At 41.0% G+C, this 27730-nt stretch overlaps 1 long non-coding RNA gene across 1 annotated transcript; it reads left to right on the forward strand.

The window, feature by feature from the left end:
* Positions 1-801: 801 nt before the first annotated feature.
* LOC119625919 (uncharacterized) lies at positions 802-21590 on the forward strand. The gene is made up of 4 exons (XR_012090674.1): positions 802-889; positions 14474-14539; positions 20332-20565; positions 20672-21590. It is a non-coding gene; the product is annotated as an uncharacterized lncRNA (long non-coding RNA).
* Positions 21591-27730: the final 6140 nt, after the last annotated feature.

A 27730-nucleotide genomic window follows, 5' to 3' on the forward strand; every position in this document is an offset into this window, starting at 1 on the left:
AAGTGACCTCTGGAGACAGAAACTGTCTCATAATTGCAGGGATGACTTGAGAAGGCATCCTGAGCCTGTGCAGAAATGCAGAAGCACTTCCATGATCTAAGCAACCTATGTGAAGGCCTGAAAGCCAAAGCAAAGCTGTCCAACAAAAAGTTTTCCTAGTAACACTGGAGGTCCATCAGTCACTCCTCCTGGTCTGGAAACGCCAGAAATGTCCTCCGTGGTTCTTGTGAGGGTCCAGATCTTTTCAAAATCACCTCAGGAGCCACAGAACCACTCCATCCTACCTGAAATTGCAGAATGACTCTTCTTTTGACCAGAGTCTCAAAAATATATTCATTGATAGTTTTGGTTCCTGGGAGCCGCCATTGCTTGCAAAAGATGTGCCAGAGACTAGACATTTTCTGTTTCCTCACTTGTCCGGGGAAGACTGAAGTTTTTCTGGAACACAGAAATGGGAATCTGACCCTCTGAGCAGCCTCAGAATTTTCTAAGTCTTCCAAGCAGAGTGGAAGTTCTGGTGAGGACCCATTGTACCCCCGATGGTCTGGAATCACATAGGATGATGCGTTTAAACAACTCTAGGTGGAGATATATTTTCTGAGATATTCCAAGGAGGAGGGACGCAACTGGACCAGATGTTAAAAGGGCAGCTGAGCATTAAGTGCCTATGTAGTGTTTGCAGCTTAATGTCCCATGCAGAAGGGGACTCTGGGCTCTTGTGTTAGAATTCAGTGTAATTCCTGCTTTTCTTCCAGGAAATCCCACTTCCATCTGGATGTCTGGATGAACTACTGAAAGCCACTGAGTGTCCTGCAGTAGGTGAACTGTGGCCAGAGCCCAAGGATGAAGGGGGCTCCTTCTGTCTGTGACTGTGAAGAGGAAGCCTGAGGTATAGCAGACCCAGGCCCCAGAAGGATGGAAAAAATGAGGTGGGGAGTGAGGGGACCTCAGAGGAAGACTGAGGTCTGCAGAATCCCAGGGTCAAGGAGACAGTGCGGTGTCCTGGTGGTGTCCTTGATGTTCCAAGAGGGGCGATAATCCATCTCCTGAGTAAAAGCTTCATATGGGGTGAGGAGGGGAGAAGTAAACAGAGGGGAAGCAGGGAAGGCCAAGACAGCGACCAGCCTTAGAGCAATTTTAACCAGAAATGGACACAGACCCTGGACCCCATCGTGGGGTTGCAGGCCAAGGACCGTCTCTAGGCGGTGCATAGCTCCCTTGTGGGGTTAGTGGGAGTAGGCGTTGTGACGTCTGCAGGGGTGTGGAAGGCTGGGCGACGAGAGCAGCTTACTGGGCTGGACCAGAAATACTGAACTTCTTTTCCATCAGTGAAATCCACTTCCGGGTCAGAAAAAACTGCAAGTTCTGGAGGGGCAGGGCCTAGGAGGAGGCAGGGCCTGAGCCTTCCTGGTTTGACCCCCCCTACCGCCCGTGTTTCTGGGTCTGTCCTCACTTCCACCCAGCGGATGTTGAGTATCCTCCTTTGAGTCCCCACGAGTGTGTTGTGTGCAGTGGGGCCAGGCTGCTTCATCCACTGCACGTTAAATGTTTCCAATACTTTCTGGCCAAAGTTTAGAGTTGTCAGACCACTGACTTTGAATGTTGACCTGGTTCCTTTTGAACAGAGTAAAATCTATTGAAGTTTAAGGTCACCTCTTTTCACGGATGGTGAAGAGGCAGGCTGTTCAGACGCAACTGCCCTCAGGTCTGGAGGGCGGCGGAGGTCACTGTGGGTGGTGGGTGAATCCGGAACCTCTGTGGCTTTAGACTTTCAAATATTTCATGTTTTCTTTTGTAGTTTTTGTTTGTTGCTTGCTTCTTTTTACAATGGGAACTGGAATGTAAGATGCCAAACTAGCCTGTGGGGGACATGGATTTTCACAACAGTAACCACAGAATGTAGTTTCCATTTCTATTCCCTGTTCATGTGGGAGGCAGAGAAGAAAATCAGGTGCTCAGTTCTAGGGACATCACAGGACTAGGACATGTACAGTGAGGGTGGAAGGCAGAGGCATTGCTTTAGGAGAATAAAATTACTGCATGCACACACATATGTATGTATATGGATGTATGTACACAAATATGCATATTTATAGATTCTGTTCTCCCTCTCTATAATTTTCTTTATTTCACACTTGATATGATTTTTTTTTATTATACGTTGTGTTCTAGGGCACATGTGCACAATGTGTAGGTTTGTTACATATGTATACATGTGCCATGTTGGTGTGACAAACCCATTAACTCGTCATTTACATTAGGTATACCTCCTAATGCTATCCTTCCCCCTCCCCCCACCCTACATCAGGCCCCAGTGTGTGATGTTCCCCTTACTGTGTCCAAGTGATCTCATTGTTCAGTTACCACCTATGAGTGAGAACATGCGGTGTTTGGTTTTTTGTTCTTGTGATAGTTGGCTGAGAATGATGGCTTCCAGCTACATCCATGTCCCTACAAAGGACTCAAACTCATCCTTTTTTATGGCTGCATAGTATTCCATGGTGTATATGTGCCACGTTTTCTTAATCCAGTCTGTCATTATGGACATTTGGGTTGGTTCCAAGTCTTTGCTATTGTGAATAGTGCTGCAGTAAACATACATGAGTGTGTGTCTTTATAGCAGCATGATTTATAATCCTTTGGGGATATACCCAGTAATAGGATGGCTGGGTCAAATGGTATTTCAAGTTCTACATCCTTGAGGAATCGCCACACTGTCTTCCACAGTGGTTGAACTAGTTTACAGTCCCACCAACAGTGTAAAAGTGTTCCTATTTCTCCACATCCTCTCCAGCACCTGTTGTTTCCTGACTTTTTAATGATTGCCATTCTAACTGGTGTGAGGTGGTATCTTATTGTGGTTTTGATTTGCATTTCTCTGATGGCTAGTGATGATGAGCATTTTTTCATGTGTCTGTTGGCTGCATAAATGTCTTCTTTTGAGAAGTGTCCGTTCTTATCCTTTGCCCACTTTTGGATGGGGTTGTTTGTTTTTTTCTTGTAAATTTGTTTGAGTTCTTTGTAGGTTCTGGATATTAGCCCTTTGTCAGATGAGTAGATTGACACAATTTTCTCCCATTCTGTAGGTTGCCTGTTCACTCTGATGGTAGTTTCTTTTGCTGTGCGGAAGCTCTTTAGTTTAATTAGATCCCATTTGTCTATTTTGGCTTTTGTTGCCATTGCTTTTGGTGTTGTAGACATGAAGTCCTTGCCCATGCCTATGTCCTGAATGGTATTGCCTAGGTTTTCTTCTAGGGTTTTTATGGTTTTAGGTCTAATATTTAAGTCTCTAATCCCTCTTGAATTAATTTTTGTGTAAGGAGTAAGGAAGGGATCCAGTTTCAGCTTTTTATTCATGGCTAGCCAGTTTTCCCAGCTGCATTTATTAAATAGGGAATCCTTTCCCCATTTCTTATTTTTGTCAGGTTTGTCAAAGATCAGATGGTTGTAGAAGTGTGGTATTATTTCTGAGGGCTCTGTTCTGTTCCATTGGTCTATAGCTCTGTTTTCATAACAGTACCATGCTGTTTTGGTTACTGTAGCCTTGCTATATAGTTTTAAGTCAGGTAGTGTGATGCCTCCAGCTTCGTTCTTTTGACTTAGGATTGTCTTGACAATGCAGGCTCTTTTTTGGTTCCATATGAACTTTAAAGTAGTTTTTTCCAATTCTGTAAAGGAAGTCATTGGTAGCTTAATGGGGATGGCATTGAATCTATAAATTACCTTGGGCAGTATGGCCATTTTCACAATATTGATTCTTCCTGTTCATGAGCATGGAATGTTCTTCCATTTGTTTGTGTCCTCCTTTATTTCATTGAGCAGTGGTTTGTAGTTCTCCTTGAAGAGGTCCTTCACATCTGTTGTAAGTTGGATTCCTGGGTATTTTATTGTCTTTGAAGCAATTGTGAATGGGAGTTCATTCATGATTTGGCTCTCTGTTTGTCTGTTATTGGTGTATAAGAATGCTTGTGATTTTTGCACATTAATTTTGTATCCTGAGACTTTGCTAAAGTTGCTTATCAGTTTGAGGAGATTTTGGGCTGAGATGATGGGGTTTTCTAAATAGACAAGCATGTTATCTGCAAACAGGGACAGTTTGACTTCTTCTTTTCCTAATCAAATACCCTTTATTTCTTTCTCTTGCCTGATTGCCGTGGCCAGAACTTACAACACTATGTTGAATAGGAGTGGTGAGAGAGGGCATCCCTGTCTTGTGCCAGTTTTTAAGGGGAATGCTTCCAGTCTTTGCCCATTCAGTATGATACTGGCTGTGGGTTTGTCATGAATAGCTCTTATTATTTTGAGATACGTTCCATCAATACTGAATTTATTGAGAGTTTTTAGCATGAAGGGTTGTTGAATTTTGTCAAAGGCCTTTTCTGCATCTATTGAGATAATCATGTGGTTTTTGTCTTTGGTTCTGTTTATATGTTGGATTACATTTATTGATTCGAGTATGTTGTACCAGCCTTGCATCCCAGGGATGAAGCACACTTGATCATGGTGGATAAGCTTTTTGATGTGCTGCTGGATTCGGTTAGCCAGTATTTTATTGAGGATTTTTGTGTCAATGTTCATCAGGCATATTAGTCTAAAATTCTCTTGCTTTGGTGTGTCTCTACCAGGCTTTGGTATCAGGATGATACTGGCCTCATAAAATGAGTTAGAGAGGATTCCCTCTTTTTCTATTGATCGGAATAGTTTCAGAAGGAATGGTACCAGCTCCTCTTTGTACCTCTGGTAGAATTCAGCTATGAATCTTTCTGGTCCTGGACTTTTTTTGGTTAGTAGGCTATTAATTATTACCTCAATTTCAGAGCCTGCTATTGGTCTATTCAGGGATTCAACTTCTTCCTGGTTTAGTCTTGGCAGAGTGTATGTGTCCAGGAATGTATCCATTTCTTCCAGGTTTTCTAGTTTATTTGCGTAGAGGTTTTTATAGTATTCTCTGATGGTAGTTTGTATTTCTGTGTGGGTCAGTGATGATATCCCTTTATCATTTTTTATTGCATCTGTTTGATTCTTCTCTCTTTTCTTCTTTATTAGTCTTGCTAGCTGCCTATCAATTTTGTTGATCTTTTCAAAAAACTAGCTTCTGGATTCATTGATTTTTTGAAGGGCTTTTTGTGTCTCTGTCTCCTTCAGTTCTGCTCTGATCTTAGTTATTTCTTGCCTTCTGCTAGCATTTGAATGTGTTTGCTCTTGCTTCTCTAGTTCTTTTAGTTGTGATATTAGGATGTCAATTTTAGATCTTTCCTGCTTTCTCTTGTGAGAATTTAGTGCTATAAATTTCCCTCTACACACTGCTTTAAATGTGTCCCAGAGATTCTGGTATGTTGTATCTTTGTTCTCATTGGTTTCAAAGAACATCTTTATTTCTGCTTTCATTTCGTTATGTACCCAGTAGTCATTCAAGAGCAAGTTGTTCAGTTTCCATGTAGTTGAATGGTTTTGATTGAGTTTCTTAATCCTGAATTCTTGTTTGATTGCACTGTGGTCTGAGAGAGAGTTTGTTATAATTTCTGTTCTTTTACACTTGCTGAAGGGTACTTTACTTCGAACTATGTGGTCAATTTTGGAATAAGTACAATGTGGTGCTGAGAAGAATGTATATTCTGTTGATTTGGGGTGGAGAGTTCTGTAGAAGTCTATTAGGTCCGCTTGGTGCAGAGTTGAGTTCAATTCCTGGATATCCTTATTAACTTTCTGTCTCGTTGATCAGTCCAATGTTGACAGTGGGGTGGTAAATTCTCCCACTATTATTGTGTGGGAGTCTAACTCTCTTTGTAAGTCTCTAAGGCCTTGTTTTATGAATCTGGATGCTCGTGTATTGGGTGCATATATATTTAGGATAGTTAACTCTTCTTGTTGAATTGATCCTTTTATCATTATGTAATGACCTTCTTTGTCTCTTTTGATCTTTGTGGTTTAATGTCTGTATTATCAGAGACTAGGATTGTAACCCCTGCCATTTTTTTGTTTTCCATTTGCTTGGTAGATCTTCTTCCATCCCTTTATTTTGAGCCTATGTGTGTCTCTGCACGTGAGATGGGTCTCCTGAATACAGCAAACTGATGGGTCTTGACTCTTTATCCAACTTGCCAGTCTGTGTCTTTTAATTGGAGCGTTTAACCCATTTATATTTAAAGTTAATATTGTTATGTGTGAACTTGATCCTGTCATTATGACGTTAGTTGGTTATTTTGCTCGTTAGTTGATGCAGTTTCTTCCTAGCATCGATGGTCTTTACATGTTGGCATGTTTTTGCAATGGCTAGTACTGTTTGTTCCTTTCCATGTTTAGTACTTCCTTCAGGAACCCTTGTAGGGCAGGCCTGGTGGTGTCAGAACCTCTCAGCATTTGCTTGTCTGTAAAGGATTTTATTTCTCCTTCACTTATGAAACTTAGTTGACTGGATATGAAATTCTGGTTTGAAAATTCTTTAAGAATGTTGACAATCAGCCCCCACTCTCTTCTGGCTTGTAGAGTTTCTGCCAAGATATCTGCTGTTAGTCTGATGGGCTTCCCTTTGTAGGTAATGTAACCTTTCTCTCTGGCTGCTCTTAACATTTTTTCCTTCTTTTCATCTTTGGTGAATCTGACAATTATGTGTTTTGGAGTTGCTTTTCTTGAGGAGTATCTTTGTGGCATCCTCTGTTTTTCCCGAATTTGAATGTTGGCCTGCCTTGCTGGGTTAGGGAAGTTCTCCTGGATGATATCCTGCAGAGTATTTTCCAACTTGGTTCCATTCTCCCCATCACTTTCAGGTACACCAATCAGATGTAGATTTGGTCTTTTCACATAATCCCATATTTCTTGGAGGCTTTGTTCATTTCTTTTTACTCTTTCTTCTCTAAATTTCTCTTCTTGCTTCATTTGATTCATTTGATCTTCAATCTCTGATACTCTTTCTTCCAGTTGATCAAGTCGGTTGCTGAAGCTTGTGCATTTGTCATGTACTTCCTGTGTCATGGTTTTCATCTCTATCAGGTCGTTTATGGACTTCTCTGCATTGGTTATTCTAGTTACCCATTCGTCAAATCTTTTTTCAAGGTTTTTAGTTTCTTTGTGCTGGGTTCGTAGTTCCTCCTTTAGTTCTGAGAAGTTTGATCAACTGAAGCCTTCCTCTCTCAACTTGTCAAAGTCATTCTCCATCCAGCTTTGTTCTGTTGCTGGTGAGGAGCTGCGTTCCTTTGGATGGGGAGAGGTGCTCTGATTTTTTGAATTTTGAGCTTTTCTGCACTGCTTTTTCCCCCTCTTTGTGGTTTTATCTACCTTTGGTCTTTGATGATGTTGATGTATGGATGAGGTTTTGGTGTGGGTGTCCTTTCTGTTTGTTAGTTTTCCTTCTAACAGTCAGGACCCTCAGCTTCAGGTCTGTTGGAGTTTGCTTGAGGTCCACTCCAGGTAGGCTACTCCCAGTTAGGCTCTCCAGTTAGGCTACTCGGGGGTCAGAGACCCACTTGAGCAGGTAGTCTGTCAGTTCTCAGATCCCAACCTCCATGCTGGGAGAATCACTACTCTCTTCGAAGCTGTCAGACAGGGACATTTACATCTGCAGAGGTTTCTGCTGCTTTTTGTTTAGCTATGCCCTGTCCCCAGAGGTGGAGTCTACAGAGGCAGGCAGGCCTCCTTGAGCTGCAGTGGGCTCCACCCAGTTCGAGCTTCCTGGCTGCTTTGTTTACCTACTTAAGCCTCAGCAATGGTGGGCACCCCTCCCCCAGCCTCACTGCCGCCTTGCAGTTAGATCTCAGACTGCTGTGCTAGCAATGACAGAGGCTCTGTGGGCTTGAGACCCTCCAAGCCAGGCATGGGATATAATCTCCTGGTGTGTTGTTTGTTAAGATCCTTGGCACAGTATTGGGTGGGAGTGACCCAATTTTCCAGTGTTCTGTGTCACAGTTTCCCTTCACTAGGAAAAGGAATTCCCTTCCCCCTTGCACTTCTTAGGTGAGGCGATGCCTTGCCCTGCTTCGGCTCTCACTCGTTGGGCTGCGCCCACTGTCCTGCACCAACTGTCCAACATGCCCCAGTGAGATGAACCCGGTACCTCAATTGGAAATGCAGAAATCACCCATCTTCTGTGTTGCTCACGCTGGCAGCTGGTGGCTGGAGCTGTTCCTATTTGGCCATTGTGGCACCAACCTCACTTGATATGATTTCTAAATTTAAATACCTTTGAGACAAACGCGAATTGTGAAGGGATTTAAAAATGTCAGTGAAAAATGGAATTAAAAATAAAAATATAAATATCAACTTTATTTCTCAATATAATCTCTACTGAGGTCAAGACACTGCATTAAGGGATGATCCCAACCATTCAGTCCATTGCTAAAGAACTGAGGGTCATGGGAATTTAACCATGTCAATGCAGTCTTCTACTATTAACTAAAGAAAAATGGGTGCCCTTTGCAGTTATTTCAAGATTAGGAAAAATAAGGTCAGAAGAAACCAAATCAGGACTGTAATGTTGATGCCTAATAATTTCCCATGAAAACTCTTTCAAAATTACTGGTGTTTGTCGAGAGGAAGGAACAGAAGTGTTGTTGTGGTGCAGAGGGACTCTCTAGTGAAGCTTTACAGGGCACTTTTCTGCAAAAGTATTTGCTAAGTTTCTCTAAGAACTTTCCTACTAAGCAAATATTATGGTGCTTTGATCCTACAGAACGTCAACAAGCAAAATGCCTTGAGCATCCCCAAAACCTCTATGGCTTTTGCTTTTGAGAAGTTTGCTTTTGCTTTGACTGGAGCACTTCTACCTCTTGTAGCCATTGTTTTAATTGTGCTTTGCCTTCAGGATCCTATTGATAAAGTCAATTTCACTCCCTGTTATAATTCTTCAAAATAATGCTTCAGGATCTTGATTCTGCTTGTTCAAAATTGTCACTAATAGCTCTGCTTTTGTCCATAGCTGATCTAGGCACAAGGGTATTCGGGACTCATCAAATGTAAAGTTTCTCAACTTTCACGTTATAGTCAGTATTGTGTAAGCTGAACCAATTGAGATGTCTGTGGTGTTGGCTATAATATCTCTCGTTAATTGTCAGTTCTCCTCAATTAGGGCATAGAAACAATTTTTTTTCTCTCAAAAATTGGAATGGATGTCCCTCCTCTGTGGGCTTCATTTTCAACATTGTCTTACCTCTTCTTAGAATCAGGTATCCGTTTGTAAACGACTGATCCTTCAGGTCATTTTTCCCATAGACTTTTCATAAAGAATAATTTATTTCACCGTTTTTTGTACCCCAGCTTCACCATAAATTTGATGTTTGTCCTTATTTCAGGTTTGGCAGAATTCAAGTTCGGCAGAATTCATGTGGCTCTTTTCAGACTGATGTTTTAAATCCTGTTCACATATGTTAAAACAGGTCCGGGCATGGTGGCTCACGCCTGTAATCCCTGCACTTTGGGAGGTTGGGCAACATGGCAAAACCCTGCCTCGACAGAAAATACAAAAATTAGCCTCTACAAAAAATACAAAAATTAACCAGACAAGGTCCCAACTACTTGGAAGGCTGAGGCAGGAGAATCGCTTCAGCTTGGGAAGCAGAGGTTACTTTGAGCCAAGATTGCTCCACTGCACTGCAACCTCGGTGAGAGGAGTGAAACCCTGTCTCAAAAATAAAAAAAAGTTAAAATAAACTAGCATATTTGCGTTTTGATGCAAAAGCTAAAAGTTCATGCATAGTTTTTTCATAATTGTTATTTTGCATGAACTTACTGAAGCCCCCTACTATTTGCCATAATTTTCTCATCTTATTAATTTCTATATACATACAGAATTTCCAATTTGTGTAAACCTTTCTTCCCAGTTACTGAACAATTATTTTAAATTTGAAAAATATGATCTATTTTAATCTATGTATTTTTTTCTACTTCTGAATATTTTAGAGAAAATATGGATAATGAAACTTGTAAAATGGAGATGTTTGGAAGTTTCTGTTACGAATGACAAATTAATTTTTAAATAACTTCAGGAAAATTTAGGTGAATATCTGTACTTTCATATGAACATTCATAGTAAAACAGATTTTTGAATTTCTACCCTTGATAAACTTTAATGTAAAATATATGTGTAAATGTGTACTTTTCCGTTCCTCATGAACATTCTCAAGTTTATACTATCTGGATTTTCTCAGGACGAATTACAAGCTGTATATGCTGCTGAAGTGTCTCAAAGATTAAGTCCCAAAGAGAGTGCCCTACTGTTTTTCCAATATTAATTTCTAAGTTTTACCAAGTTACAAGTTTTTTTTTTCATAAAATATAAAATGTTTTGCCTCCAGCAGAAATACATTTTGGAACATAACTTTCCTGTACGTAAGGGGTATAAAGGAAGCTTGGATTTGTTCTGAGAAAGGGAGAGGGTACTTCTGCCCATTGCCATGCACATCTGATTTTATAGCTGAATGCCTTTCTGAGCTTGGCTCACTCCTCTCAAACTTGCTGGTAAATGGACACAAATTAAAGAGAAATAATTGTACACCATTTGGGATCAAGGAATCCAGATATCTGAACCATTGTTTATTATTTGCCCCTCCCACCCTCTCACCCTTCCAGATCTCTAGTGTCTATCATTCCACTTCTATGTCCAGGTGTACAATTATTTAAATCACACTTACAAATGAGAACTTCATGTGTTCATTTGTACAGATTCTCTTCCACCTAGCTACCTCTGAGACTGCAAGAACAATCACTCCTCCCCCTCCTCCTTCTCAGCCTACTCAAACAGAAGACCAGGAGCATTATCTATCTATCTATCTATCTATCTATCTATCTATCTATCTGCACACACACACACACGTACACATATATATACACACACAAATATATATACACACATATGTGTACATATACACACACTCATAAAGAATTTGCATTTTAAAGAATGGCAGACCCATAGTTGTTCAAAAATCAACTATATAATTCTATATATGATAAATGTCTACTAGAAAGTTCACATTGAAAATTGCAAACACGACTTAGAAAAAATAAAGTTTTTAAAAATTTTATTTTATTTCATTTTAAGTTCCAGGATACATGTGCAGGACGTGCAGGTTTGTTACATAGGTAAGTGTGTGCCATGGTGGTTTGCTGTACCCATCAACGATAACCTAGGTATTCAGCCCCACATGGATTAGCTATTTATTCTGATGCACTCCCTCCTCACTCACCCCCAGACAGGCTCCAGTGTATGTTGTTCCCCTCCCTGTGTCTATGTTTTCTCATTGTTCATCTGCCACTTATAAGTGAGAACATGTGTATTTGGTTTTCTGTTCCTGCATTAGTTTGCTGAGAATAATGGCTTCCAGCTTCATCCATGTCCTTGCAAAGGACATGATCTCATTCCTTTTTATGGCTGCATAGTATTCCATGGTGTATATGTATCACATTTTCTGTATCCACTCTGTCACTGATGGGCATTTGGGTTGATTCCATGTCTTTGCTATTGTGAATAGTGTGGCATTGAACATATGCATGCAAGTATCTTTATAATACAAGAATTTATATTCCTTTGGTTATATACCCAGTAATGGCATTGCTGGATCAAATGGTATTTCTGATTCTAGGTCTTTGAAAAATCACCACACTGTCTTCCACAGTGTTTGAATTTACATTCGCTCCAACAGTGTAAAAGGTTCCTGTTTCCCCAGAGTCTCACCAGCATCTGTTGTTTCTTGACTTTTTAATAATCGCCATTCTGATTGGCATGAGATGGCATCTCACTGTGGTTTTGATTTGTATTTCTCTAATGAGCAGTAACGTTGGGCTTTTTTTTTCATATGTTTGTTGGCTGCATAAGTGTCTGTTCATATACTTTGCCCACTTTTTAAAATATTTTTATTTTTGCTTTTTAAGACAGAGTCTTGCTGTGTCACCCAGGGTGGAGTTCAGTGGCACAATCTCGGGTCACTGCAACCTCTACCTCCCAGATTCAGGTGGTTCTTCTGTCTCAGCCTCCTGAGTAGTTGGGATTACAGGCACCTGCCACCACATCTGGCTAATTTATTGTATTTTGAGTAGAGACTGAGTTTTACCAGGTTGGCCAGGCTGATCCTGAACTCCTGGCCTCAAGTTATCTGCCCACCTCACCTTCCCAAACTTCTGGGATTACAGGCATGAGCTACTGCACCCAGTTTTTGCCCACTTTTATATGGGGTTGGATTTTTATAGTTTTGGGTTTTACATTTAAATCTTTAATCCATTTTCAGTTCATTTTTGTATAAGGTATATGGAAGGGTCCAGTTTTAGTTTTCTGCATATGTCTAGATAGTTTTTCCAGCATCATTTATTATTAAATAGGGAATCCTTTCCCCATTGTTTGTTTTCATCCAAAAAAAATGATTGTAGATGTGCAGTCTTATTTCTGATATCTCTATTCCATTCCATTGGTCTATGTGTCTGTTTTGTACCACTAGCATGCTGTTTGGGTTACTGTAGCCTTGTAATATGGTTTGAAGTCAGGTAGCAGGATGCCTCCAGCTTTGTTATTTTTACTTAGGATTGTCCTGGGTATATGGGCTCTTTTTTCATTTCATATGAATTCTGAAGTAGTTTTTTCTAATTTAGTAAAGAATGTCCATGGTAGTTTATGGGAATAGCACTGAATCTATGAATTACTTTGGGAAGTATGGCCATTTTCATGATATTGATTCTTCTTACCCATGAGCATGGAATGTTTTTCCATCTGTTTGTGTCCTCTCTTATTTCCTTGAGTAGTGGTTTGTAGTTCTCCTTGAAGAGGTCCTTCACTTGCCTTGTTAGCTGTATTCCTAGGTAGGTATTTTATACTCTTTGTAGCAATTGTAAATGTGAATTCATTTGTGATTTGGCTCTCTTCTTGTCTATTGTTGGTGTATAAGAATGCTTGAGATTTTTGCATACTGATTTTGTATCTTGAGACTTTGCTGAAGTTGCTTGTAGCTTAAGAATCTTTTGGACTGAGGTGATGAGATTTTATAGATATAGGATCATGCCATCTGCAAGAAAAGAAAGTCCAACTTCCTCTTTTCCTGTTTGAATATGCTTTATTCTTTCTCTTGCCTGATTGCCTTGGCCAGAACTTCCAACACTATATTGAATAGGAGTGGTGAGAGGGCATCCTTGCCTTGTGCCAAATTTCAAATGGAATACTTCCAGCTTTTGCCTGTTCAATATGATAATGACTGTGGGTTTGTCATAAATGGCGCTTATTATTTTGAGGCATGCTCCATCAATACCTAGTTTCATGAGAGTTTTTAGCATAAAGGAATGTTGAATTTTATCAAAGACCTTTTCTGAGTCAACTGAAATAATCATGGGGTTTTTGTCTTTAGTTCTGTTTATGTGGTGAATTACATTTGTTGATTTGCATATGTTGAACCAGCCTTGCACCCAAGGGATGAGGCCGATTTGATCTTGGTGGATAAGCTTTTTGATGTATTGCTGGATTTGGTTTGCCACTATTATATTGAGAATTTTGCAACAAAGTTTATCAGAAATATTAAGCTAACGTGTAGTAAATACATTGAAAATAATAACAGACTGATTAAAAGACTAAATAACATGAATCCTAAGTGTTTTCACAACTGATTTCTAGAGTAAAAGCATTGCCAAACTAAATGAGCTTGGTCAAAAACTGTACAGGGTCTGAGATGTTGTCTCAACTTCCATTACTCATTGTGAGGTGGACCTGCAGTAACTATATTTGATGCAAAATTTCATGTTGATGGAAGCTGAGATGTCCTGCAGCCTCAGAGGGACATAATTCTGGTGTGTCTCCCTTTGCCCTGTCAGGAATAAAGATCTAGACTCTACAGGTTTTGTCAAAATTTACAAGATGTAGGAAATGGGGCAGGATTTAGACTGTGAGGCAAAGCCTAGAGATATAAAGAAACAGCTTCTGACCCAGGGCTCATGAAGTCAGGATAGTTTCAGAGGGGATGGTGGAGTGAGCATAGTACAGTCTTTGGAACCATTCCTTCCCCTTATTTGTTCATAGGCCAGATGTGCTCAACCAGGGGGCATCTCAGGTCTGATGAACAGAGTCCTGGAGAGACAAAGGGGCAATCCTGAGGAAGAGGCTCAACAGGGAGGAAGGAGTCACCATTTTCTCTCCTGAGAAAAATCCTTCTCCCTAGGAAACCATAGGATTTTCCTTGGTGCCAGTGAGACTTTTCCTGAGTGAAGAGAGCAGAGAGAGCAAGGGACTGATGTGTTATCTGTTTCCACCTCCTGCAGTGATTCTGAAACCATGGGGGACAGAATTATCTTCAGAATCATGAGCAATCCAGATGCCATGGTTTCACACAAGACATTGGAAGTTCTTATCCCTAGGGGGTAGGCACTGGTCATTGATACTCTTTAAAGCTCATTCGCTGATTACAAAGTGAGCCAAATTAATAATCTACTGCAAGTTTTACTAAACTCAGTTTACTTGACACACAATTCACACAGACACATTGTTAATATACACATTTTGATGCTTGGACAGAGTTGGACCCAAGATTCTGTACTTCTATGGAGCCCTGTGTTCTGCCCAGGTGTCATTTACTCTCAGGTAAGTAAACTGATCACCATAACTAACAAGAGATTGATCTGTGATGATTAGAAATGAGAAGATCTGTTGGTTATGTTTTATTGGGATGGATTCTATTAACATTTAAATACAGTTTAAAAACGCAGATTTACAATGAAAAGTAACAAGCAAATATAAAAAGTGAAGGGGCTATTCCCCAAACTAGTTTCCACTGAAATACCACCAGAGAAACAACTCTCAGGACAGGGATACTGTTTCAAAGACACAGATTTCACAGCTGGATGGTTGATCTCGAATTTCCGAAAATTCCATCCTTTACTCATGAAATGCAGTTTATTTAAGAACTTTCTAATTTGACTGTAGTTTCATACTCACACACTTCAGTGTGTTGTGTATTATTCCATTGATGATAAGTATAACTTATTTGAAAATGAATTACATACTGGTGAGAAAATTTTCCCTTTAAATTAAACTTAAACTTACACCATAAAATTAGCAGCATCTGTTTGTCTGTTCCAAGAATTACCTAGGTTCTACCCAGGGCACCTGAGATCAGTTGAAAACAAAAGCAAAAAAAGTTGGAATAAAAAGTAAGAACACCCTTCCAATATTACAAATGCATCCCAGTCTCAATTATTCACATTCACGAGAATGATTCACCTATATCCCACTTTAGCAAAATTTCACCTACTCTCGCCTACCAATTGACTAATCAAAACAAACCAAGACAGAACAATAAATTCAAATTCATCCAGTAACCTGAGGGGAAAACCTACACCTCAAAATGTAGTCTACAGATATTCTCACAGGATGTCATCTACTGTGAAAACACATGCACAGAGACAGTCCCTTCACATGATCAGAATACTCACAACTCCACAACAACATATTAGATATGGGATCATCTTGAAATGCGGCCATCACTAACCAGTTGTCCCTTTTACATAGATAAAAACCTGAAGACCACATTATGTTATGTAGAAATGACTATACACCTGTGTGCGTGTGTGTGTGTAGGGATCTGGGGAATCCAATAGACATTCCAGCCTCTTGATTTTTTCCATGTTCAGGCTCTTGATTCTATATCCGAGTGAAATGACTTGCCAGTGGGGAACAAGATAAGTCTTTGCAGGAAGCGCTCTGGTGGGAGCTAGATACTCAAATCATAAAGCATCGAGTGTTGGAAACATGCACTGAAGTTAGACGAAATACTCAATGCACAGTTTAGACGGTGAAAGACTTTCAGGTAATCATGCAATCACCGACCGGCTGATTGATGACATTCCCCGAATTTATGATTGCAAGAAGAGACAAATACTCATGACATTCTATTTCCGGTGGTTGGGGACATACGATGGCAACATACTGTCTGCCAGTCATGCTCATCACACTGTACTTTGCACACACGTCACACAGAGACACTGTTAATACGCACATTTGTGTGCTTGAGCAGGGTTGCACTCAAGATTCTGTGGTTGTACGGAGCCCTGAGTTATGCCCTGGACATCTTTACTCTCGGGTTGGTCAACTTGGATCACTGTACCGAATGAGAAACGGAGCCTGAAATCCAATCAGCGAATACACAAAAGGAAGGGGCCATTTCCCACAATCATTTGCACTGCAACACCACCTCGGATGAACAAGTATCATTGCAGGTCAGGGACTGTGTTTCAGAGATGCACCTTTCGCAGCTGGACGATTGACCCGGAATCTCCCAAATGCCATTTTGATACACACTAAATGAGATTTATTTCAGTGCTTGCTGATTTTATTTTAGTTGAATACACACACGCTCCTGTGTTTGATTTCCTTTATTATCAATACGACTTACTTCCAAATGACTCACATACCAGTGGAATGATTTTCTGCTTCAATTCATTGGAAATGGACAGCATTCAATAGTCAAGTGTGTCTGTCTGTCTGTCTCCAGCATTCTGTTGGTTCCACCAAGGGCACAAGTCCTAGGGCTCCTGAGGTCCATTCAACAAGCAATGTAAAAATGGCGAGGCAGGTTCAAAAGAAGAACACCCTTCCTCTCTTCAAATGCGTCCCAGTTTCCACTACTCAAGGTAGGGAGAAGGATCCACAGAAGTCCCACCTTCGCAAAATTTCAACTTCTGGTGCTCACTAACAACTGACGAATGAAACACACCCCAAGAGAAAATAGTCAACCCCGTCCCCTGCAATAACCTCACGTGCAACCCTACACCGCAATATGTCCTATTCAGAAATTCACACTGAATGTCATCTACCATGAACACAAACACACAGACAATCCCCCCACAGGTTCAGAAGACTCATGACAGCAAAACTCGATGTTTCCCATGTCTGGGCTCATCCTGAAATGCAGCCGTCACTATCCAGTTGTCCCTCTTGTGTAGACAGAAACCTGGGCTCCTCATTACTTTATGTCGGATTGACTGTGTATGTGATGTGATGGTGTGTATGTGCGTGCGTGAACCCCCCGTGGGTGTGTGTGTGTGTACGTGTATGTGTGTGTGTGTCAGTGTGTGTGCGCATGCACTCCTGCGTTTGGGTGGAGACTTTTCCTGAGATCACTGGCACACAAACAGAGCCCTCTTGCTGTGTTTGTTCCTCCCTTTGGATCTCCTGGTCCTCCCTTGCAGAGAAGTGAGTGTGTCAGTGTTCATGGACTCCTGAGGTGTCAGGTTACTTGAAGAGAGGTTCAGCAGGGAGCTTTGCTGTTCAGGATGATGGTTGTTCATCCCACTCTTGTATTTTGATGGATGAATCACAAGCACGTTGGGAGGCAGGGTACATTCGACTTTTCTGACGTTGAAGTCAGGCTTGGTTTTGTTTTGCTCTTGGAGGAACTTCCAGTGGTCTAAGGTGCTTTCCTGAGTGGCTCTTTCCACCAAGTGCTCCTCCAAGTCGGGTACCTGGAGGCAGGGTTCTCCCTGGAGCTCTCCTTGCGTTGCTCGCCTGTCTTTGTGTTCAGCGCCAAGGGCGCTTTTAAATCTCTATGTTTCCTCCTGAGACATGGACTCACTCCCATCACCCAGGCATTTACAGTTGACATAGGCCTGTTGACTCAGGACAGAAGCGATGCTACAGGCAGTGACCTCGGCGTCATCCATTTTATACCACTGGCCTCCTGGAGCTTTGACATAAGAGAGGTAATGTCCATTGTGACAACTCCACCCAGCGTGGACCAGCACAGCATAGAGGACATAGACTAGAGGTCCTGTGTTCTGCTGAGACATGTATGGCTGCATGTCAAGGCACTCAGGGTATTGCACATTCTTGGCAAGTTTGTTGCCTGTGACATCGGAGAATCTCTTCAATACAAGGATGAGGACCTTGGCAGAAGTGTGTAGAGTGAACGTCTTGGAGGCAGGCGCCTTCTGGAGACAAAGACCACAATGATAGGCATTCTCTCCATTGAGTTCTTCGGGCTTCACCACCTGTTCCAAAGCTTGCTTCACACTCTGAGCTGCCTGGATATCCAGAGCGATGTCCAGGTAAGGGTCAAAGGTGTCCGAAACGCCCTGGCAGTGGAGACACTTGATTTGAGATCTCCAGCAGCCTCCAAATATCTGTGGATGAGGGTGGTGTCCTCAGAGTCATGATCTATCTGCTTGTGCCTGGGAAGGCATGCCTTTTTCATGGCATCCACAATGAACATCAGAAACTCATGGGCATCTTCCTGCTTGCCTCGATGGAAGCCAGCAGCCAATGCCTGTGAGGGCTGGATGACGTGGCCAGGACAGTGGAGGGCCCGTGTAACGTGAGCTTCCATCGTACACAGCATGCAGCACTTGTGACGCTGACAAAGTTGAGAGTGCTCCTGGGACAGCATGTAGTTGGCAAGGGGTGGTGTGTACGTCAGGCACTGCAGGGAAGCATTCAAATAGCAAGTATTTCCCATATTCTGGAGCCCAGCCCCCACCGCAGCAGGTCTCCTGCTACTGAGAGGAAGCTTCTTTCTGGGGGCAGGCTGTCTTGCCACAGGAGCCAAATCATCACAGAGGTTGACATGGGTCTCAGATGACAGTGGTGACTTCTCAGGTAGAGAAGTCCGCTGAATTTCAGCAAAAGCTGCATCTGGCCGAGAAGATATGAGTTTTGAAAAGTGGTTGAACTGCCACTCACCTCCCAAGTGGAGTGAATCGGCCTCCATGTCGCCAGGAGCAAGAATCACAAGCTTTTTCTTCTACGACCACACGTTGCAGAAAGACGCTATCTCTTCCGAGAGTCTTCAAATGACGCGCCATCTGGCTGCATCAGCCCTTATATAACTCACCCCCGCCTACCGCGAACACCCTACCCACCCATCAAGTACGCGGTCCACCAATCCAATATCAGCACTCAGTTAAAGAATGAGTCATAGGGTGTGTCCCTTGTATTCCCCAGGGAGTTCACTTAAAACTCCTGGGGAATGCGTTAGTTTACTTAAAACAGTGGTAGGGAATAATTCTGTCCTTACAAAACAATGTGTGTGTTTGTGTGTATGTGTTTGCTTGCGTGAACTTGTGGGCATGCGGAATCATGCCCATGTGAGTGTTTCTTTGTTTTTGTTTATATGTCTGGGTGTGTGTGTGTTTGACCTGCGATGTGCTTCTAACTATGTGCTTTTGGCAGATACGATCATCCTTTCAGGCATTGAAGGACAGGAAGTCAGACCTGTACTTTCTGACTTGAGAATCATCAATGAAGTACAGTTAATAACACAGTGTATTTGTTTCCTTAATATCAAAGAAGAAATCCGTGCAGTCTAATAAGTATTCTAGCGATAACCTTTCCATGTTCAGCCTATTGATTCTGTGTTCGAGTGAAATGACTTACCAGTGGAGACCAAGACATGTCTTTGCAGGAAATGCTCTTGTGGAAGCTATATACCGAAATCATAAAGCATCAAGTGTTGGAAACATGCACTGAACTTAGATGAAATACTCAGTGCCCAAATTAGACTGTGAAAGACTTTCAGGAAATCATGCAATCACTGACATACCAATTGATGACATTCCCCGTATTTATGATTGCAAGTAAAGAGAAATACTCATGATATTCTATTTCCAGTGATTGAGGTCATATGACCGCAATTTAAGAAATCATGAAATCAGAAAACTTGACTAATCACAGTTTAATCCAACTAAAACCTTTGGTTCATTTAAGAAAGGATGAATATAAAAACAACATATCACACAGCATGGGAGATAATATTTTAATACATATGTGACAATGGATCAACATTTGAGAGAGATGAAATAAATAGTTGTAAATTTGAGAATAGCATATAACCAGAATTAAACACTGTAAATGCCTGGGTGATGGGAGTGAGTCCATGTCTCAGGAGGAAACATAGAGATTTAAAAGCAGGGCGTCTAAAAGAGATTTGCATACCATTGTTAAAACTGGCGGTTGTTTTAGTAAGAAAGGGAAAAATAAACCATTTGTCTTAGGGATTGTTGCATGTATTTTTCATCGTCTGAGATGTTGCTTCCAATTCCAGTTAAGCATTGTGTGGTGGACTCGCAGTTACCACATTTGGTGGAAAATGTCATGCTGATGAAGGTAGATTTGTTTCCCAAACTAAGAGGGACAGAATTTGGGTGTTTCTTTGGGACTTTTGGCTTACTAGGAATAAAGATCCTGGCTCTAGGGATTTTCTTAAAATTTTTCAGATAATGAGAAAGAGAATAGAATTTAGGCCAGGTGGCAAGGCCTCGAGGTGTACAGAAGCATCCCCGGTCTCAGGGCCCATGAAATCAGGATGATTTTAGGGAGGATGGTGGAATGAGGAGAGTGTGACCTTTGGCCTCCTTTCTTTCCCTTTTCTTTTCATGGGTCAGGTGTGCTCTATCAGAAGGCTTCCCCTTTCTGTTGGACAGAGTCCTGGAAGAAGAAATGAGCGCTGCTGAGAAAGATGCTCCACAAGGAGGAAGGAGTCACTATTTTCAGGAGCATGATCCCCAGAAGCATGAGAAATCTAGATGCCGTGGCTTTACACAGGATGCTGGAGTTTCTTTCCTCTGGATCCGGGAACTTGGCATCAGTGTTCTGTAATGCCCATAACTGCTTTTGAGGTGAGTCCACTTGATAACCTGTCTGCGTGTCATGCTCATTACACTGCAATTCACACACATGTCACACCGAAACACTCTGAATGAGCATATTTATGTGCTTGAACAGTGTTGCATCCAAGATTCTGTGATTCTACAGAGTCCTGAGTTCTGTCCTGGACATCTCTACTCTTGGGTAGGTCAACTTTGATCACTATACCTAATGATAATGTACCATTAAATCTAATCAGCAAATACACTGAAGGAAGGGGCCGTTCTCCATAATTGTTTCCTTCTGGTAGGTCAACTTTAATAACTGTACCTAAGAAGAAAGGGATCTGTGATGATTCCACATCAAAGAACCTGTTGATTTTTTGTCATTTGAATGAATTATGTTAACATTTAAATAGAGTTTAAACCCCCAGATTTCCCATGAAATCTAATCAGCCATGAAATCTAATCAGCAGATACACAAAAGGAAGGGGCCATTCTCCAAAATCGTTTCCACTGAAACACCACCACCAATAAACAAGTCTCATTGCAGGAAAGGGATCCTGCTTCCAAGATCCAGTTTGCACAGTTGACGATTGACCCAGAATCTCCCCTAATGCCATTTTTTTACACCCCAAGTGAGATTTATTTCTTGATTTTCTAATTTTATTTCAGCTGAATACACACACTCCTGTGTTTCAATTTCTTTCAAACACCTTTTAATAATGAAGTATCTTGCTGCTTCACCCCTTATATAACTAATGCCCACCCACCGGTTCTACTACATTTACCCATCAATTACCCAATTTACCAATGAAATGTCAGCCGTCAATTAAGTTTTGTGTCTTAGGTTGTATCCTTTTGCATTCCTCAGGGAATTTAATGGACACAGCTTAAATTGTGATTATAGAACAGTTGAATCAGATTTACTAATCAGTGTTATGGGCAAATATGATAGGAGTGGAACTGAGTTAGGACCGTGGCTACACATTTGCCTTATTTCATGTAAAACAATGCCAGTTAACAATTGTGTACATATTAAACAGTTTGTGTATGTGTGTGTATTTGTATCTTTGTGTCTGGATGTGAGTGTGTGTGTTGTTGAGAAGTACTTCCAAAGTTGGAACTACACTTTCTGATTTGAGAATGTGCAGCGATGTTATGTAATTAACACAGCATATTGTGTCTTAATTAAAATGGAGAGATCAATGGAGTCAAATAGACTTTCCAGAGATAACCTTCCCATTTTTGACCAATTGATTTTATATCATGTTGCAATGATCTGGCTGTGGGGACAAAACAAGTCTTTGCATGAAATGGTCTTGTGGAAGCAATATATGCAAATAATAAAGCATCAAAAGGGACTATGCGTTCAATTTGTAGAAATATTCACTTAAGTTTGATGAAATTCTCAATGCCCAAAATAGACTGCAGAACACTTTCAAGAAAACATGCTATAACCCAGAGATTAATTGATGACATCCACCGAAGTGGTGACTGCAAGAAAAGAGAAATATTCATGGAATTTTATATCCAAGGGTTTCTTGTATATGACAGCATATTTTGAAAAGTCAAAATCAGAAAAACTTGACAAACAGGAAGATATCTAAGCTAAAACCTTTTGTTCATTAAAGGAGCGATGAGAGACAGTTCCAAGATGGCCGAATAGGAACAGATCCAGCCTCCAGCTCCCAGCGGGAGCAACACAGGAGACGGGTGATTTTTGCATTTCCAACTAGGTACCGGGTTCATCTCACTGGGGCTTGTTGGACAGTGGGGGCAGGACAGTGAATGCAGCACACAGAGCAACAACCGAAGAAGGGCGAGGCATCACCTCACCCAGGAAGTGGAAGGGGGAAGGGAATTTCCTTTCCTAGCCAAGGGAAACCGTGATACACAGCACCTGGAAAATTGGGTTACTCCCACCCTAACACTGTCCTTTATCAAGGGTCTCAGCAAACGTCACTCCAGGAGATTATATCCTGCATCTGGCTTGGAGAGTCCCACGCCCACAGAGCCTCCCTCATTGCTAGCACAGTAGTCCAAGATCTAACTGCAAGGAGGCTGCAAGGCTGGAGGAGGGGCGCTCGCCATTGCTGAGGCTTGAGTAGGTAAACAAAGTGGTGGGGAAGCTCAAACTGGGTGGAGCCCACCACAGCTCAAAGAGGCCTGCCTGTCTCTGTAGACTCCACCTCTGGGGAGAGGGCATAGCCAAACAAAAGGCAGCAGAAACCTCTGCAGATTTAAATGTCCCTGTCTGACAGCTTTGAAGAGAGTAGTGGTTCTCCCAGCATGGTGTTTGAGATCTGAGAACAGACAGACTGCCTGCTCAAGTGGGTCCCTGACCCTGGAGTAGCCTAACTGAGAGACACCCCCACTAGGGTCAGATTGACACCTCATATCTCACACAACCGGGTACCCCTCTGAGACGAAGCTTCCAGAGGAATAATCAGGCAGAAACATTTGCCGTTCAGCAATATTCACTCTTCTGCAGCCTCCACTGTTGCCACCTAGGCAAACAGGGTCTGGAGTGGATCTTGAGCAAACTCCAACAGACCTGTAGCTGAGGGTCATGACTATTAGAAAGAAAGCTAACAAACAAACAGAAAGGACATCCACACCAAAACCCCATCTGTACATCAACATCATCAAAGACCAAAGGTAGATAAAACCACAAAGATGGGGAAAAAGAAGTGCAGAAAAACTGAAAATTCTAAAAATCTGAGCAACACTCCCCCTCCAAAGGAATGCAGCTCCTCTCCAGCAATGGAACAAAGTTGAACAGAGAATGACTTTGACGAGTTGAGAGAAGAAGGCTTCAGACGATCAAACTTCTCTGAGCTAAAGGAGGAAGTTTGAACCCATAGCAAAGAAGCTAAAAACCTTGAAAAAAGATTTCCTGAATGGCTAACTAGAATAACCAATGTAAAGAAGTCCTTAAATGACCTGAGAGAGCTGAAAACCATGACACAAGAACTACATGACAAATGCGCAAGCTTCAGTAACCGACTCGGTCAACTGGAAGAAAGGGCGTCAGTGATTGAAGATCAAATGAATAAAATGAAGTGAGAAGAGAAGTTTAGAGAAAAAAGAGTAAAAAGAAACGAACAAAGCCTCCAAGAAATATGGCAATATGGGAAAAGGCAAAATCTACGTCTGATTTGTGTACCTGAAAGTGAGGGGGAGAATGGAACCAAGTTGGAAAACATTCTGCAGGATATCATCCAGGAGAACTCCCCCAACCTAGCAAGGCAGGCTGACATTCAAATTCAGGAAATACAGAGAACGCCACAAAGATACTCCTCAAGAAGAGCAACTCCAAGACACATAATTGTCAGATTTACCAAAGTTGAAATGAACGAAAAAATGTTAAGGGCAGCCAGAAAGAAAGGTCGGGTTACCCACAAAGGGAAGTCTATTAGACTAACAGTGGATTTCTCGGCAGAAACTCTACAAGCCAGAAGGGAGGGGTGGGGCAATATTCAACATTCTTAAAGAAAAGAATTTTAAACCCAGAATTTCATATCCAGCCAAATTTAGTTTCATAAGTGAGGGAGAAATAAAATCCTTACAGACAAGCAAACGCTGAGAGATTTTGTCACCACCAGGCCTGCCCTACAAGAGCTCCTGAAGGAAGCACTAAACATGGAAATGAACAACCGGTACCAGCCACTGCAAAAACATGCCAAAATGTAAAGACCATCGATGCTAGGAAGAAACTGCATCAACTAATGAGCAAAATAACCAGCCAACATCATAATGACAGGATCAAGTTCACATGTAACAATATTAACCTAAATGTAAATGGGCTAAATGTTCCACCTAAAAGACACAGACTGGCAAGTTGGATAAAGAGTCAGGAGCTCTTATAGGGCAGGCCTGGTGGTGACAAGACCCACCAGTTTGCTGTATTCAGGAGACCCATCTCACGTGCAGAGACACACATAGGCTCAAAATAAAGGGATGGAGGAAGATCTACCAAGCAAATGGAAAACAAAAAATGGCAGGCGTTGCAATCCTAGTTGCTGATAAAACAGAGTTTAAACCAAGAAAGATCAAAAGAGACAAAGAAGGCCATTACACAATCGTAAAGGGATCAATTCAACAGGAAGAGCTAACTATCCAAAATATATATACACCCAATTCAGGAGCACCCAGATTCATAAAGCAAGTCCTTAGAAACTTACAAAGAGACTTAGACTCCCACACAATGACAATGGGAGACTTTAATACCCCACTGTCAACATTAGACAGATCAATGAGACAGAAAGTTAAGGATATACAGGAATTGAACCCAACTCTGCACCAAGCAGACCTAATAGACATCTACAGAATTCTCCACCCCAAACCAACAGAATATACATTCTTCTTAACACCATATCGCACTTATTCCAAAATTGACCACATAGTTGGAAGTAAAGCACTCCTCAGGAAATATAAAAGAACAGAAACTATAACAAACTGTCTCTCAGACCACAGTGCAATCAAACTAGAACTCGGGATTAAGAAACTCAATCAAAACTGCTCAACTAAATGGAAACTAAACAACCTGCTCCTGAATGACTACTGTTTACATAACGAAATGAAGGCAGAAATAAAGATGTTCTTTGAAACGAATGAGAACAAAGATACATCATACCAGAATCTCTGGACACATTTAAAGCAGTGTGTAGAGGGAAATTTATAGCACTAAATTCTCACAAGAGAAAGCAGGAAAGATCTAAAATTGACATCCTAATATCACAACTAAAAGAACTAGAGAAGCAAGAGCAAACACATTCAAAAGCTAGCAGAAGGTAAGAAATAACTAAGATCAGAGCAGAACTGAAGGAGACAGAGACACAAAAAACCCTTCAAAAAGTCAATGAATCCAGAAGCTGATTTTTTGAAAAGATTAACAAAATTGATAGGCAGCTAGCAAGACTAATAAAGAAGAAAAGAGAGAAGAATCAAATAGATGCAATAAAAAATGATAAAGGGGATATCACCACTGACCCCACAGAAATACAAAGTACCATCAGAGAATACTAAAAACACCTCTACATAAATAAGCTAGAAAACCTAGAGTAAATGGATAAATTCCTGGACACATACATTCTCCCAAGACTAAACCAGGAAGAAGTTGAATCCCTGAATAGACCAATAACAGGCTCTGAAATTAAGGCAATAATTAATAGCCTACCAACCAAAAAAGTCCAGGACCAGAAAGATTCATAGCCGAATTCTACCAGAGGTACAAGGAGGAGCTGGTACCATTCCTTCTGAAACTATTCTAATCAATAGAAAAAGAGGGAATCCTCCCTAACTCATTTTATAAGGCCAACACCATCCTGATACCAAAGCCTGGCAGAGACACAACATAAAAAAGAGAATTTTAGACCAATATCCCTGATGAACATCCATGCAAAAATCCTCAATAAAATACTGGTAAACCAAATCCACAGCACTTCAAAAAGCTTATCCACCATGATCAAGTGGGCTTCATCCCTGGGATGCAAGACTGGTTCAACATACACAAATCAATAAACATAATGCAGCATATAAACAGAACCAAAGACAAAAACCACATGATTATCTCAATAGATGCAGAAAAGGCCTTTGACAAAATTCAACAGCTCTTCATGCTAAAAACTTAATAAATTCAGAATTGATGGAACATATCTCAAAATAATAAGAGCTATTTATGACAAACCCACAGCCTATATCATATTGAATAGGCAAAAACCGGAAGCATTCCCCTTGAAAGCTAGCACAAGACAGGGATGCCCTCTTTCACCACTCCTATTCAACATAATGTTGAACTTCTGGCCAGGGCAACCAGGCAAAGAGAAAGAAATAAAGGGTATTCAATTAGGAAAAGAGGAAGTCAAATTGTCCCTGTTTGCAGATGACATGATTGTATATTTAGAAAACCTCATCCTCTCAGCCCAAAATCTCCTTAAGCTGATAAGCAACTTCAGCAAAGTCTCAGGATACAAAATCAATTTGCAAAAATCACAAGCATTCTTATACACCAATGACAGACAAACAGAGAACCAAATCATAAGTGAACTCCCATTCACAATTGCTTCAAAGAGAATAAAATATCTAGGAATCTAACTTACAAGGGATGTGAAGGACCTCTTCAAGGAGAACTACAAACCACTGCTCAATGAAATAAAAGAGGACAGAAACAAATGGGAGAACATTCCATACATTCCATGCTCATGGATAGGAAGAATCAAGAATCAATATAGTGAAAATGGCCATACTGTGCAAGGTGATTTATAGATTCAATGCCATCCCCATTAAGCTACCAGTGACTTTCTTCACAGAATTGGAGAAAACTACTTTAAAGTTCATATGGAACCAAAAAAGAGCCCACATTGCCAAGACAATCCTAAGTCAAAAGAACAAAGCTGGAGTCATCACACTACCTGACTTCAAACTGTACTACAAGGCTACAGTAACCAAAACAGCATGGTACTGGTACCAAAACAGAGCTATAGACCAATGGAACAGAACAGAGCCCTCAGAAATAATACCACACTTCTACAACTATCTGATCTTTGACAAACCTGACAAAAACAAGAAATGGAGAAAGGATTCCCTATTTAATAAATACTGCTGGGAAAAGTGGCTAGCCATAAGTAGAAAGCTGAAAATGTATCCTTTCCTTACACCTTATACAAAAATTAATTCAAGATGCATTAGAGACTTAAATGTTAGACCTAAAACCATAAAAACCCTAGAAGAAAACCTAGGCGATACCATTCAGGACACAAGCGTGGGCAAGGACTTCATGTCTAAAACAACAAAAGCAATGGCAACAAAAGTCAAAATTGACAAATGGGATCTAATTAAACTAAAGAGCTTCTGCACAGCAGAAGAACCTATCATCAGAATAAACAGGCAACCTACAGAATGGGAGAAAATTTTTGCAATCTACTCATCTGACAAAGGGCTAATATCCAGAACCTACAAAGAACTCAAAGAAATTTACAAGAAACAAAAACCAAAAACAGTCTCATCAAAAAGCGGGCAAAGGATATGAACAGACACTTCTCAAAAGAAGACATTTATGTAGTCAACAGATACATGAAAAAATGCTCATCATCACTAGCCATCAAAGAAATGCAAATCAAGACCACAATGAGATATCGTCTCACACAAGTTAGAATGGTGATCATTAAAAAGTCAGGAAACAACAGGTGATGGA

The sequence above is a fragment of the Chlorocebus sabaeus genome, chromosome 22 (genome assembly GCF_047675955.1).
Source record: "Chlorocebus sabaeus isolate Y175 chromosome 22, mChlSab1.0.hap1, whole genome shotgun sequence".
NCBI lineage: Eukaryota > Metazoa > Chordata > Mammalia > Primates > Cercopithecidae > Chlorocebus > Chlorocebus sabaeus.